This window comes from Limulus polyphemus, unplaced genomic scaffold (assembly GCF_000517525.1).
Source record: "Limulus polyphemus unplaced genomic scaffold, Limulus_polyphemus-2.1.2 Scaffold138, whole genome shotgun sequence".
Taxonomy (NCBI): Eukaryota; Metazoa; Arthropoda; class Merostomata; order Xiphosura; family Limulidae; genus Limulus; species Limulus polyphemus.
Genome location: NW_013665748.1, coordinates 748,835 through 765,162, shown reverse-complemented (window position 1 = coordinate 765,162; position 16,328 = coordinate 748,835). Strand labels below are relative to the sequence as shown.

The following is a 16,328-nucleotide window of genomic DNA, read 5'->3' as shown; positions in this document are numbered from 1 at the left end:
TGTGTTTACGAGTTTACCGCTAAACTACCAGTTTTCTTAAGGATTTGTTGAAGGGCACATTTCTTTTTTCTTTTATTTCTTCCAAGCTCTGCAGGATGTGGCACATCTCTCGCAAAGAATCAAACAAAAACGTACAGAAGTAAGAAAGATTGCGACCGCGTTAACCAGAGCTCAACGAATGTTATCGGGGGGTAGGCCTGGCAGTTGGTGAGTGTACAAGTTCAATTTTAATATTATTCATTTTTATTTTTAGAAGCCATCGATTTTCCTTATAATACCATCAGTTATAACCACTGATGTACAACTGCAAAGACGTTTAATAATTTACTGAAAACTTACAGACTCTCTGTTACATTCATTGCACTTGTAAAACTAGATTGTGGGAGTCGCCCTCTTTTTTTTCTTTACCTTCTCTACTGATGTCCTATGTTTCGTGGCGTATTTTCTAACTTTGTTTGTTTTGTCCACAAGTTGCGCTCGTTACTACATGCGTAAGCTATGACGCATATATTGCGAGACTGTATCTATCAATAGCAACGAAATTGACTATACGACTGTTAGGCAGGCAACTTCTTTTAATACGTTAAATAAGAATACGTTGGAATAAAAACAAATGTAGTAGTGTTACGCCTGCTATTGTTTATGTAACCATAAGAGATATGAATAACACTATTATTGTACCTTTCACTGCGATACCCGATGTAGGTAAAAGGTTTTGTACAGTTTATAAGCCACTCGTAAATCCCTACAGTTGTACTAAGGTTTGTATTATGTGTAATTAACTACACTACTGTCCAAAAGTTAAGGAACAGATCGTAGTGCTCAAAATCCAGTTTGTTCTTTAACTTTAGGACGGTGGGCCAGTGGTAGCTTGCAAAGCTAAAAATAAAGGGTTCGATTTCCCCAGTGGACAGTGTGCAGATAACCCATTGTTTAGCTATGCACTACGAAAACAACAACAACTTTTGGACAGCAAAGTATATGTTGACGGTCGACCATAATTGTATAAGAAACACATGTATAATTATTTTTAGGGTGTAACTTTCTTCTTAATTATTGATAAAGTTTGAAATAACTGTAACATAAACAAAAAACAACGTCAAACGAGTTAAAGAGTTAAATTTAATCATTACTGACGTATTTAGGGATCTAAGGAGTAATATAATAAGTATTCAAATATTAGAGTTATGGGATTACGTAACAAACTGTAGTACACAAGTAGACAGTGAGGACAGCTATAATTGTTTTTCGACTTTATGAAATTTATCTGTAAATTAGCTATGATATTCTTGTGTTTGATTGAAGTTTTTAAAACTGAATATCTTAGAACTGTATTACAAATGGAAGAACTGAGAAACATATATCTAACCTTCAAGTGATAATAAAATTAATTCAAATTTTACTTCATGAATATTTGATTTTAATGGGGTGGATTTGTTAATTTGAATACTTGTATAATTTAAATATAAAGAGAAAAGTTTTAAATATTTTCTTTCAGGAATATGCTGTTATAATTTACATAAAGTATCTTCCCAGAATACCCATGTGCAATGATTGCCTTATATTTTCTTGTTCAAACTATTGCATTAGTAAATATACATGTTTTAAATTGATGTAATCAATATGACTTTGCAAGTTAACGAGAAAATCCAAACCTAAGCAGAACGAATCGCTGCTTTGATAGTAACTAATTTACATGGAATTTCCTATTTATAATTAATAAATTTAATAATGCATCATTCCATTTGATTTTAACAGCACATTTGAAGGTTTATGTACATTTAATTTAGAAATGTTCCTTTTATCAGTAGTCTTAACATTTCTTGCCTACAGTAATGACACTATGAATATATGAGTTTAAATTGTGTGGCCACCCGTGGGTCAGCGGTAAGTCTGAAGGCTTATAACGCTAAAAACCGGATTTCGATACCAATGGTGGGCACAGTATGGTTAGCCTCTTGTGTAGATTTGAACTTACAACAAACAAAACTGTGTGGTGCTTTTCTTTTTCTGTTAGGTAGCTTTCCAGATGTGTCGTTGTAACAATGCTGTTCCATATATGTTGCTGCTTTCTTTAGACTGCTTGGATGGCCAGTGCTACCTTTTATTCTTCCTGTTAATCAACATTTTCTTCTTTCAATGGCTGTTGATTGTATTCCAAAAGGTTTCTTTCCTTTTAGTCTGTTTGTTAAAAGATGGTTTTCTTATTTCTCAGTTATTATTATAGTTTATATTTAGAAATGCAAATACGACACTGACTAGACTATAATAAGTTTTAGTGTACTGTTATATGTTCGATAGCATTTCGTTTACAGCAGGTAATAATACAAAGGGCTTTTCTCTAAGTTCCGAAATTATTTTTTCTGCTCGCCTTCATTGATCCGTTTTTGTTTTTTTCTATTTGCGCCATACTGATATCATCAATCACCGTTAGACCCCTTTCATTTTCAGAGTCTGGTATGTCCTTTATCACTAGAAATGAATCCAGTTTTAATTGCTTCCTTTGGCCTGGTCTCAGATAAAATTAAGCAGTTCCAACCAATTTTCTTAGGCCTTTCTACCAAGTACAACTTCAGATTCACTTTGAATACAGCGTTTTTAAAGTGGGGGATATTGTAACTAAAAATGAACAAAACCCCTGATAGCATTTTTATCGCATCTTCAATAAACAAAATCCAATAAGCGCCGTTGCAAGTATTATTTGTATTTAGTAACAAAGTCTAGAAATTGGCTCAAATGGTATACCACGGCACGGTCCTGTATAAGGCTCTTCAATATCCGAAAAACGTTTTCGACATAATTTGCAGTGTTGGTGTCTTTTTGTCAGTAGACCAGATCTGTAACAAAATGTCCATTCAATATGTCTTTCCCGCATTCGTTCAATATACATGCAACAATCTCAAAGTCTTATCAGTGCACTGAAATGAATTCCTTCTCATCCTTTGAGTTAAATAATGCGCTTGAAAAAGAAGCACAGTTCTTGTCTATGACACTTAAGGTTTATTCCTTGAGTCTAACAACGAGGCCCACGTGGCTTTTGCAACATGAAATTAGCAGAGCAGGCTTTATTTCCCGGAATGGTCTTCTCTCCAAAACTATCATATATATATATATATATAGAAGCCTTTTGGTTGTATGACAAATTTTTCTGGAAACCTAGACGACTTTAATTCTTCTGATACATATTTGAACACCTTCTCTTTCTCCACCTCACTTATTACAGGTACTAAAGGAAGATCTCCAACAACTGTGGGGGTGCAACTAAGATACATATTCTATGCCTCTGTTTGTCCGTATCATCACTAAGCACGTACTACCATCAGTACATTACTCTCTTTTACGAATTCATATGTTCTGCACATTATAGAAGTGAAGATACAAATATATTCTCCATTTTTTTCATCATGGCTGGAAGTTTCTAACATAGATTCTAAACCTGAATACATGCCTTCACCTGAAATTACTCCATCTGCACAAATCTTATAGTACTCTTCTGGTGGATACTTTAGTACTTAATCTGCATACAGACTCAAAAGAGCAGAGGGCATAGAGTGTCATTTTCTACATAGCTCCAATAAACTAGTTTTAACTTTAGAATCTAGAGCTCTGAATCTTGCATGATTAAATAGTAATGTTTATTATTTTAGGACTTGTAATATTTTGTAATTGAATAAACAAAGTTTATAAAATTTATAGACAATCAGGATCGCTTCTGCTGCCCTACAGTTAAGTGATTTTCCTAGAATATGTACTTGTACACGGAATTCTGGAAGAATATTATGGCCATGTGGGGCGTCTCATTGACTACGAGGTTAAACCTGCTCCACAACACGTGATACCCACGGAGCACATCTAGTACAAATCACACTTTGAGCCGAATGGTCTGATCAAGAATGACAAACCGATCAACTTATATTTTAAGAAACTCCAGATCTAACGATGCTTTCAAAAGCTTGGCATCGAGGTAGTACTAAAACACGGTGATATTGCCAGGTCTCTACTCAACAGTCTAACAGTACCGGCACTGCAAGCGTCTACAAACAAATGAACAAATTAAATTCACACAGAAAACATTAACACATAAACACTGATGTCTGGGACTGGATTCTGAGGAACGATAGATCCATTCCATAAATCCCTTTCCCGTTACAGTGCATAGTACTATTTACACCTAGCCCTCCCATACTCGTATGAGACGTCATCTATACTTCCCTACTCCTAATTTCATTTTTGCATAATTTAATGAAGTTTACGAAGCTTCCCACGCACGCCACACGTTACTTCTTTAATTACATAGATGCAAGGCCAATACTTAATCAGAAAATTTGTTATTTTGACTTTCGAATTCTTTTAGAACCTGAATAGAAATAAGAAGAAAAAATTAGCAATAATGTTATGTGTATATTGGAACACATTTTTATGTTGCAATATTAATGTGAAGAATTTCTCATACATGATAAATTCTGAATTGTTTTGTTCATAAAAAATATACATCAGTAGTTTTTGACGATTTTTGTTTGTATTTTTTTATTAAATCGAAAAAAATTAATGTTTAACAAAATATTACATTTATTACAGAACCAAGTATCTATATATATATACTAGATGTACTTCTGCAGGATCCTTGAAAGTGTTCTGTTTCAAAAATAAATAAAACCAAAATTAAGAGTAAATAATACTTTTATTTATTGTCATGCTGTGTTGTAGCCTACAGAGTGCATATTTTTTTTCTTGATTCAAGGCATACACACGTTTTACTGACGTTACGACAGTACAAAATGAAACGTTAAGCGTCCCCTATGTGACGTCATTTTAGTGTCTACTGACTGACTGACTGACAGACAACACATTACTATATAGGGTGCGACTGGTTAAAACATGTTACAGATCCAGGTGGCTTTCGGCCCTCTTTTGGGGAAATAAATATAGTAATCATTTGAAAACATCAAGTGAAACCTGAGAGCATATCCTTTTAATTAGCACGTTCCATATATATACTTTTTACCTTTTGCCTTTTTCTCTTAACTTGCTACCTTTCTTTCATTTCTATACATTTATTCGAGCTTTATCTCCTTAGTTGGTCAATTTGAATGTGTATTATGTAAAAAAAATTATGTTGATAATTTATGCAACATGGGCTTATAAAACGGATCCCATTCTTTTCTCATATATCGTTCTGATTTTCAGTTACACTGCAGTTTCCTATAATTTTGTTCGTTTAGAGGCTATCTGCGATATATTTCCATGACGGGAATCGAACCCTTTATTCTACCTACTGTTATAGGACTACTTAGGGTCCTACAATTTTGTATCCTACTTAAGTTTGATTTATTCCATAGTTCCTCCACTTTAGTGTGTCGCTTAGTATTTAATCTGTAATTATTTCGTGGGCTTATTTCTGTTCACTAATTGAAGAAAATAATCGAATAACTCTTTTTATCATACGGCTGGAGCGTGGGCGACTGCCTAACGCACCAGGCATTACCTCTCCTCGGTTTCCAAACTTCGTCGCCGCAAGAAATAACGTTCCGGACTTTCATCTGTGGAGGCGTTATAACCGTATGTACACTAATTAGTCTGAGGTTTTACGGCACAAAAATGTTTAAGCCATCTGCGTGACCTTTTTCGTAAGGGAAAAAATGAGTGCCCCATGAAACCTCATTTAACACAGGATAGGTACCGAAATAGCTATCCTTACACTTAAATTTTACGAATCATCACTGGCTGAGAACTGAACCCGGGTCTTCATTGGTGAAAAACAACAACAACAAGAGCAGTGAGAAAGATTGCATACCCTCGCCCCACCGCTCTTTTTCGAGATTGCATGCGTTTATATTGGATAACGTCATGTGCAAATCCGGATCATTTTTTGCAGTGTGATGTGGAGTGTCATGAAGTGTGGTACAAATCCGTTCACACTTTAGACAGTTATTAACCCGAAAACCGCGAAAATGTTTTATCTTCCCCCGTTATAAATAATGCTTGAAAATGATTCAGAATCCGGATTTGCATCCAGACCAAATTTGGGGAAGACTGTCCCATACTGACTTCCCATCTTGTGCAAACTTTTCGTGTATATCGGTCTGTTAGTTTTTGAGATAAGCGCGCGGGAACACAGACACACACCCAGACCCGATTACAAAAAACTGTGAAATTGTACATAATTAATGTCTGTCTCAATCTCTGAACTCTTTCTCACATAAATATGAAGAATACTAATCCAACTCCGCTTTCTCACACACACACACAAAAAAACTTCTTTAAACTAGCAAGCTTATAGTTTATTTTATGAATATTGTGATATATTATGTAGATAAAAAAAGAAAGAAAACGACGATTTTTGACACAGTGAAACAAACACACACACACATATATATATATATAGTTTTACTGATTACTTAAGGTGAATCATTTCAGTAGCCAAGTTACCATCACCTAGGCTAATAGTGATGCTGTGTTGCGCTTTTTTACTGAGATATTATCATTTCCAGAGATATCCTAATGTAAAAATGAATATTTGATCAATTTTGCATTCAAGGTATGTTGTAAGTCTCTGGCAGGAACGATTAATCTATTAGATATTTTGTTTTATTTTGTTTAAGTGAAAAGCTGTAAAATTGGTTGTCTGTTCTATACTGCCGTGGGGATTAACCCTTGAACTTCAGCGTCATAAGATCTTAAGATTCTTGTTGAGCCACTAGGAGACATATTGGAAGCTAATAAGTCGTGGAAGGTAACTCAATCAGTTTGCTGGAAACAGGTTCTGCTTAAAATATGAAAAATAATGTATGTATAGGAAAGATATTATCATATCATTAAGAATCTTATATCATATGAATAGGTGGTCAGCTGTATTATTATCTGTTTACTTAATACTATAAATGGAAATAATGTCTTCCATACAAATTGAGGGCACGAGTTGACCCTGTGAAAAGCTGGATTTCGGAGCTGACGAGGTTGGTTTGAATCCATGCAATACCGCAAAATATTCTATGGGTGCGTTATAAGAGTGATAGTCAATTCCTTAGCATGAATGGTGAGTGACAGGATTCAGTAAAATTTGCTGCCTTACCTCTAGTTAGTCGTTTAAAGTTAGGAACGGCAGCACATAGCCTTGTTAGCTTTACCATAAATACAAGATACAAGTACATATAATATTGTCAGATTAGACCTGTTGGCCTGGTTTAGTTGGTAATGTACCAAACTGTGGATCTGAGAGTCCATGGTTTTCATCCTTTTTTTCTTCAAAACCGCGCTCTACACTTTGGGGCTATGAATATCTTATAAAAATGTCGACCAAATCCCATTATTTGAGTACAGTAATCCAAAAGTGGGTGTTGGATAGGCCGTCTAGTTGCCTTTCCTCTAGTCTACCAATTCAAAATTAGGGAAATTCTGCATAGATAAACCTTGTAGGGCCTTGCGTGAATATCAGAAACAAAGATTATAATTATATAGATAATGAACCAATGAACTGGTTAAGTAACTTATTATGATCAATTTCAAATAAATGTTAGAAAATATATGTCATGCTGAGTAGTAATTGTATATGAAAATTTAATATTAAACCTTAAGTTACACTTCTGAAATTTACGAATATTGGATTGTAATATTTTCAGTAATAAATCAATTAAAAACTGTTAATTAACATATTATGATTATTTAAAAAATGTTAGGATATGTTGGACAAGTAATTGGAAGACAAATGATTCTGTTGTTATTCTGAAGTCAAATGTAAATTCCAAGTATGTTTACAGCAGCCACAAGTATTGGTTTTGCTGCAAGCAGTCTGACATTTCAAGATGATTTGGTTATCTTCAAGACATCGATGAAACTGATACGTTAGGATTAGAGAAAGGTGTAAATGACAAGTGAATAGTAAAATAGTGACAATTTCATAAATGTTAGGCAGGTTTTATTGTTGTCAGTGTTTCTCCAATAATACAGATTCACTAACTCCTTTGAATATCTTTTGTATTAATTTTGTTGCCTCCATTTTTCGTAAGGTGGACAGTGTGTGTCGTGATGCTCATGCAGAAAAAAGTAATTTTGAAATATATTTGTCGAAATGTTTTCGTGAAGGGTTAGTTTGTTTTTCAAATGTTCTCATAGATAGGAACTTTAAGTTAATATTTTGTTTTTGTTGAGAATAAAATGAAAATTGTGAATTATTAAACTTTCTCATTTAAAATTAACCCTCTTCTTGCATTACGCTATGGTGCCTACATCTTCATATTTGTTAGCATGTGTGAATTCTGCGGTAGAATCTACGCCATACATTAATCTTCATTCTCTATGTATCCCCGCTCAGATGCATTTCCTTGGCTACGCATTAAAATGTAATGCATCCAAGAAGAATCCATATGTTTTGAGTGGTCATGTTATATATTTTATAAACCACATGACTTTGACACGTGACTACCTCATATCTTTAACAGGATAACATGCTTTCATGGAAGTTTCGGGATAAAACCTGGTGCTTCTCTAATATTCACTGCTTTCCTTTTTTAGCCGTATATCTATATTTACCAATGATAAACTTGAAAAGAGGATCAAATATTTTTTTCACTTGCCCAAGAAATTTCTCTCTCTATCACGCCCCAATAAAATACTATCAAAAACAAAGCAATAAATGTAGAAGAAGTCCAAAGATCTATCCCAAATAAGTTTTGAATACTGAGTGTCTATAAAGTGTGCGATGCAAGTATATATTTCAAGATGCATAAATTATGTAATTGAAAAGTTAAATTATATAATAGGCCTAAAAATGTCGCACAAGCGATTTTGAAATGTTACTAAAAGATGAACGAATGTGACGTCACACACACACACAAAAGATTCTACAGTGAAATCATAAAGAACCTGTTTTAGTTGCAAAAATAAAACGCAACATAATAGCATAATTGCCAGAAAAAAGTTCATCGCGGGATAAAAACACTATTGACTAAGAGAAGGGGTTAATATTAAGGCGCTCAATTATAGTCGTGTGGCCATGTGTTATTAACAGGAGTGATAATTTAGCTATTTTACACATTCTGTAGCTCGGACTGTGGAAATTCCAACTATCAAATATTTTCAGTGGATATGCTCTACTGGACTCTTATTTCGCATACCAAATTTCAAGGCAATCCATTAAGAAACACCTAAAATATAACATCTCCAATTTTGATTGAGTTTCTTCCTCTTTCTTCACCAAAAGTACTGAAACTTAATTTGATAGACAAACATACTTAACTTTCATGGATTTTTTTCAAATTTGATACAGTGATATATCTTTACAACCTACAATTAGGTGTAAAATTTGGTTTAAGTATAAGCCAAACTTTCTGCGCGCGCCTACGCAAAAAGACACGTGAGTTATCAGTCTGAAATTTCTACTACAGCTTCACCTAAGATTAAAAGCGGATGTTTTTTAGTTTTTTATCATTCGAATTACAGATGGCTGAATTAGAGCAGCAAAACAATAAGTTGAAAGGATGTGCAGATACATAAGTATTGGTTAAGCCAAACAAACTACATTATCGTTTCTAACTCAAGTTTTCAAAAGAACGAACGGTTATTATTCATTATTCATTGGCAACTTTTAAGCACAAATTTGCTGAATTTTATAAAATTATTCTAATTAAAGAGCATTTAGCGTCACGTGATATTAGCTTAATTAAGCAATTAGCGTAAAAAATAATAATTGATACGGCTGTACCGATTGGATGCGGGTGATGACAAGAAACTGCTAATCTAGATTCCATGGTGTTACTATAAAGGAAGTTATTAAAGCTGTTTTAAAGAGGAAAAACTACCACCATATATTTGAAAGAATCTTGTTGGTTCTGTAAAGTATAGGTCTGTTCCGAATAATAGGGTTGCGATCCTAAAGCTAATGTGGGTTACTATCGAGTTCCTTTCTTACTTGCTGTGATTTGTTGGTGTGTTTTGACAAAAAATCATGATATCTAATCAAAAACACCTTAAGTGTGAAAAAAAGGTGCGGCCAAAAGGGACTGAGGGTGCGACTTAATGGAATGAAATCAAAACTGGTAGCTACACTTATAACATTGATAAGAATTTTACAGCAAATATTCATTCATTAGTTATTTAGGCCGTGTATTTTGTTTTACCCACCATCATGCCCCAAATTGAACAAAAAACGCGGTCTGGCTAACTAATGAACGAATATTTGCTGCAATATTATTATCAATGCTATAAATGTAGCAACCAGTCTGGTCGCCAATTTTGATTTTATTACTTTAAGTCACACGCCCAATCCTTTTATTTTCACACCTAAAGAGTTTTTGATTACATCAATATAGGTATAATGATAAAAAAACGATAATTGGCGACTTTTATTGTTTGCTGTTAAGCGCAAAGTTATACATGAGCTATCTGCACTGTGCCCACCGCAAGTAGCGAAACCCGATTTTTAGCTTTGTAAGCCCCAGACTTATCAGTGAATCACCGGAAGATAAATTCAATAAGGAAATAATAATGATATTTGACTATTAATTTTAATACAGAAAACCTGTGAAAAATATCATTAACGAACTTTGATTATGTGATTTTATCTGTGTGCTCATGCGCAGTAATAGCATACATTTGAGTACTTAAGAATTAACTCATTTGATATAATTTATATGCAACATTACAGATGAATTGGATGAAAACGTAATACACGGCAATGATCTGACGAAAGATAAAAACGAATTCTTGACGTTGATAACGTTACTTTTGACTTCTCATTCGCTGATGCATTATATATATATACCGTGATTGTTTTGTCTCATCCAAAGTGTTTTTCTCTGTACATTACATCACGTCTGGCCAGTAAAATCACGACGTAATGAACGATTTTCTTCCATTCTGAATCATTTCTACTTAAGACGTAATCTTCCAGTGCTCTCTGATTCCCAGTTTTATACGAGTGTTGCTTCAACATATCCAAATTTTTTTAACACCTGACGTTATAAAAGATGTCTTGTACATCAGTAGAGACTTATAGCCGATAATTCTTAATATAATATTCAATGATTATTTATATTTGGAAAGATTTTGGAATAATGCCACACTTTGTGTTGTCAGTGTTCATTCGAATTGCTAAAATACAGTAAAGCATAACCAATAAACATCGTTCAGTTTGCATCCCATTTAAGAGTTGTATATATACTGCCATTAGATTCTTCAAATTAAAACTTTGTGCATTTGTGAACTAGTTTTAATTTTCAGTTATGAAAAACTTCCCTATGCATCTACGAAATCTGAAAATATTATTGTGTGATATTTCCATTGAAATATTATCGAAAAGTAAAAAATGCTCTTCTACTTCATTTTACACTTTAAAATTAATTTGAATGCAGGTTAAACGTACCACAAGTTGACAATAGGTGGCGCAAAATGTACATCCAACAATATTGAAACAGCAATTTGATGATTTCTTCAGTTTAATAGTGTTTGTGATAATGCTTAAAATTTGTCTGTCCAAGAAAATACTCTCAACTGAACTGAACCAGCTATGTGTTTTTTTTTCTTGTTTCTTTTTGTTTTGTTTTTCTGTAGATGATCCCAATCGTGTAATAGCTACTGTAAAATAAACTCTAAAACCTATGTATAGAGATTCACAAAATTGCGCAGTTATATGTAGTAGTTCTTCGATTATTCAACTCATAACGAACTTTCTGAAAGAAAACTAGAGAATAACAAAATGTATTTTGTACAGCTTTAGCATTTGCACGGTAAAAAATGTTTTTGATAATTTAACAAGATTTACAAAATTGTGTTGCTATATGTAGTTGTTCAGTTACACGATACTTAATAAATTTGCGGGAAGAAAACAATTGGTAAACGAAACGTGAGATGGCTCGTTCAGTTCTAGCGATTACCCAGTAAAATTGTTTCGATAATTTAACAGTCATTGAAAGAACATCTTTATTTTTCGAGCTAAAAATTTGATTTAAATTTGTATCGACTTTTCTATCCATTCTTTTCCATTATATGAATATTTTTTAATTCTACATAATATTATTACTAGCTTATATCGACTTTCTCGTGAAATTATACAAGTACTTTTTTAATTATACTAATTTCTTTTTACATGAAATTGTGTTAATGGGTAGACTTTTCTTATAAAATAAGCTGTTTGATTATGGTCTGCATAATTTTGATGTATACAATAATATAAGCAATAATTAAAAACTACTTACTGTTTATCCTACTGATTTTGTTAGTTAAACTTTTTCCCCTTTCATTTCAAAATCATGAAACACTTTTACCTACAAATAAAAATCGCAATTACATATTCTGAATTTCTCTAGAGAAAGACCATTATTTTTTGTCATTGTTTGGAGTTAAGCACAAAGCTACACAATGGGCTATCCGTGCTCTGCCCACCACAGGTATCGAAACCCGATTTCTAGCGTTGTGCCACTGAGGGGCTTCTTGGTCGTTACTGGAATTTAAATTAGGTTAACAAGAGCCTCATCATTCAATTGTATTACCCTCCCCTCCTAGGTGGCTCAACGGTGAGCTTTAGATGCTATAACTATACAATTCAAGGTTCAATCTCTGCATTGGGCATAGCAAATATACCGTTGTGTATCTCTTTGCTTAACAACAAACAAACGTTCGTATTATTACTCATTAACCTGGATACTTCCTTGTTTAGATCCCCTTTTATTTTCGTCCATACATTTATTGGTTCAGTTATGCGATGTTTAAACCAAAGCTACAATGAATTAATTTACACCCGGATGAACTTCTAGTTAATTTCACTTGTTTACGAACAGTTTTACTTGCTCATGACACACCCACCAATAGAGAAACTATTACACTGGGCTCAAATTAAACTAGCCGTTTACAGTCGGCTAGATAATTTGTAAATTTTACTACTTGCTGGTTGCCGAACAATTTCGCTTACTCAACAGGGAACTGTTATAATAAAGAAATCAATTACTGCCATAAGAAATCAAAGAGAGAGCAAGAAAATTTGGGCTAATATAATGTTGTTAGTATGAGAGCAAGATTCATTTCTGCAGACGTGTATATTGTTTTATATGTTGTCGTTATAGAACGAGAAAATGTGTCTAACATTCCTCGTGTTCATTTTAATCACTACAAGAATATTTTGGATAATTTAAAAGATAAAAACCTACACTCCTCAATATGATTATTTTTCAGTCGCTATCTTCAAAGCCAATAATATAGTACTTATACTAGTTTTTTTCTTATTTTAAGCGTTAAATAAAATGCTAGATGAGAGTGGTCTACTGGTTAGTGTGCTGTTCGAAGGGTCCAAGATTTGAAACTTTCAAGTGTGGGCACGTTATAAAATGGGTAAATCCCGCAATTCAATTCAAAGAGCCGAACAAAACCGTTGTGGCGGCAGGTGCTGCTGTCTGGCTATACCTAAACCCTACAGGGTACAATTCAGGTTCAAAATTCTAATTCAAGAAAGTGCTCACGGAAGGCTAAAATAGAGAACAGATTAAGAAAGAAATAGAAATTAAGGATGGATAAAAGTGATATAATAAATAACAAACCAATAACGACTGTTTAGTTGAAATACCTTTATTTTCCTCCAAAATCATGGAAGGGTGAAGTATTTTGATTCACTATACAACAAATAATATAAGGTTTCAATAAAAAACAAAACAAAAGCAACAGTGTTATATATTTGTTGAGACTAGAACAAAAAGTTTTGACTGGGCATATTTAGTTGTTTCTTTTATTACGAAACATTAAGATGGGTTTGACGTCACATACTCTAAGTTATATTTCATACTAGCGTATAGCCCGTCCAAAATTACAGGGTAAGTATTACCACCCCCACCCCATAGTATACCCTAACCTCACGTTTCATAGCTAACTGAAATAAATAAATTTTGCGAAATCAAGCTTGACCAACAAAGAGGCAGAAAAGTGCAGTCTAGGCAGACAAACGTCGGTAGATTCCTTTCTGAGCCACTCAAAATTAAGATCATTCATGAAATGAATTCGTTACGTATTCATAGAATAATTCGTTGGTAAAAAAGCAGCCGAAGAGTTGACGGTGGGTGGTAATGACTAGTCTTACACTGCTAAATTAAGGACGGCTAGCGCAGATAGCCCTCGTGTAGCTTTGCGCGAAATTCAAACAAACAAACAAACATAAAATAAATATTGGTAAAAATCAGTTAGCTTAACAATTTCCTATATATAGAAAAGCCAGTGTTTTTGATAACACTATGTTCCATCAATGGCTCTTATGTTAGCTTAGCAACAAAAGTATAACCCAATATTGTTGTTAATCTGTATACTGAAAGTATAAAATGAAATGTATAGACAACAAAACTGGAAAAATATTTGTTGATTTCTTAATTTAGAATCTCTGTTTATTAAAGAGTTTTGTTTTTTTATTTAAAATGTTGGAGATATAACAGAAAATAGCTTCATACAGAAACGATTTAAGGTTAAAACTGAATTGATATTTTTACTTTGATGATAAATTTTATGCACTTGGCACTATGCTAGGTGATCGCACACTACGTCTTTACTTCAGGCATATTATACCAATACTCGCTACACTTATAAGGTTTCATGGCATCTCCCCCCCCCCTCCACGGCCCCCTTGCACCTCCGTGACTAAAATCGTAATGGGCATACAGTAATCGTTATTATTGTTGCCGTTATACTCTGGGTGGTAATTTTGGTTACGTCCTTTCAACCTCAACGTGTTTGAGGACAACCTGGATTGTTCAGAAGCTTTTTTCCGCTTCTCTTCAACCCCGCTGCTTGGTGAGGGATGTACATATTCGTGGGTATCATAGTTTGTCCTGGATTTGGTTTGACCGGGTCTGGAGCATACATTAAGCTTAGAAAATCAGCCAGCGGCGCCTTCGAGGATGCGTCGGGTGGGATAAAGCACTGGGGCTAAACATTTTGGGTGGAGAGGAGGCCGTCTGTCGGTCCTTTTCAGGGCTAGGAGGAGGACCGTGGTCCAATTTTCAGGATTTTGCTGTGGGGGGAAACGGGAGTACCCCGAGAAAACCCACTTTAATAATAATCTACCTGACCAGTGCCCAATCATACAGTAATCGAACTGTTCTATCTGGATAAATACATTATGGCTTTTATGACTCCTCCTATTTCGAGAAACCAAGCGTGACGTGACGGGACACACACACACTGGCTTTTATATAGGTTAAATTCTGATTAGTCGACAATAAGGCTTTGAAGATCCACCCTCGTTACAAAATACTACTTATTAAACATTGTACTTAATAACGCATTACGATATCCTAATCTGGTTGTGCATTACGAGGTAGTGTAGTAAATACGTGACAAAAATGGTTTGTGCTCTCGTCTGCAGAAAGCGTGAAAATTGGTATATCTACTGATTTTAAAGATTTAGACAAACAAAATTTCAAAACAAGGCTTTCTGCCGAAGGCTTTCAACAACTACATTCGTACTAGGCATCATTACGTGCATATTTATATCACATTTTTTTGAAATGTAAATCAAGACACCTTATTTTATTTCACATATTTTACAAAATAAATATTACAAAACGCAAAATTGTCGCCTTGGTGCAATAGTGAGTCAAGTGCACTTGCTTTTTCCCTCCTTATGGGAAAATCTCAGATAAAATAACAAATACACTTGACTTTGAAATATGTCTTTCTAGAAGACTAGGTCAAGTGCACACTTAGGTAACAATGAATCAAGTAACATTATCATAATGCACTTGTACAAAACGTTGTAGCTGGCAAGGATGTGTTTCAGTAGTTGTAATACTTTTTTGAAAGAAAATTTACCATGCTTTCACTAGGAAAATGCACTTCAAGCCTTTTTTAAAGAGCTAAGATGTCACTAGAATAGTAGTCATGGCTATAGCATTTTGCTTTTTTATGTGAAAAACTAAAACACAAACTCTTTGTTTATGACTTTCAACTCTTATTGCTCACATAAATTTTGAGAATATTTAATTGAAAATTGCAAATAACAACATCGCCTATTACTCACGCAGGTCCACGACGATTTTATTGTCTTGAAATTTTTACACGTTCTGCAGTAATTCCTGTACACTGAATCCGAAAAATGATATCCATTTTACTCCATCACGTACAGATTTTTCACAAAACGTCGTAACTCAACATATAAAATAAAGACTCCAACACGTTGTTTTTAGACTAAAAGACGTAGATTTCACACACAAAAAATCAGGTTGAATGAGGATGCATATTTGTTTGACATCAATGTTCTTCCCTTTTCTTCAGTTCGTTTGTATTTTTGTTAAGAAACATAGTCATAAAAATTTCTTTGTGGTAAACGAATAACAATTTGATCTAAGTAAGAGTTTTTT

At 33.9% G+C, this 16,328-nt stretch overlaps 1 long non-coding RNA gene across 2 annotated transcripts in view; it reads left to right on the top strand.

Annotated features, from left to right (window-relative positions):
• Positions 1-16,328, top strand: part of LOC106474435 — a 138,366-nt gene that overhangs the window by 42,344 nt on the left and 79,694 nt on the right. For both annotated transcript variants that reach the window (XR_002608922.1, XR_002608921.1), the window contains exon 5: positions 87-207. This is a non-coding gene — a long non-coding RNA (uncharacterized LOC106474435). The remainder of the gene's footprint in view (positions 1-86; positions 208-16,328) is intronic.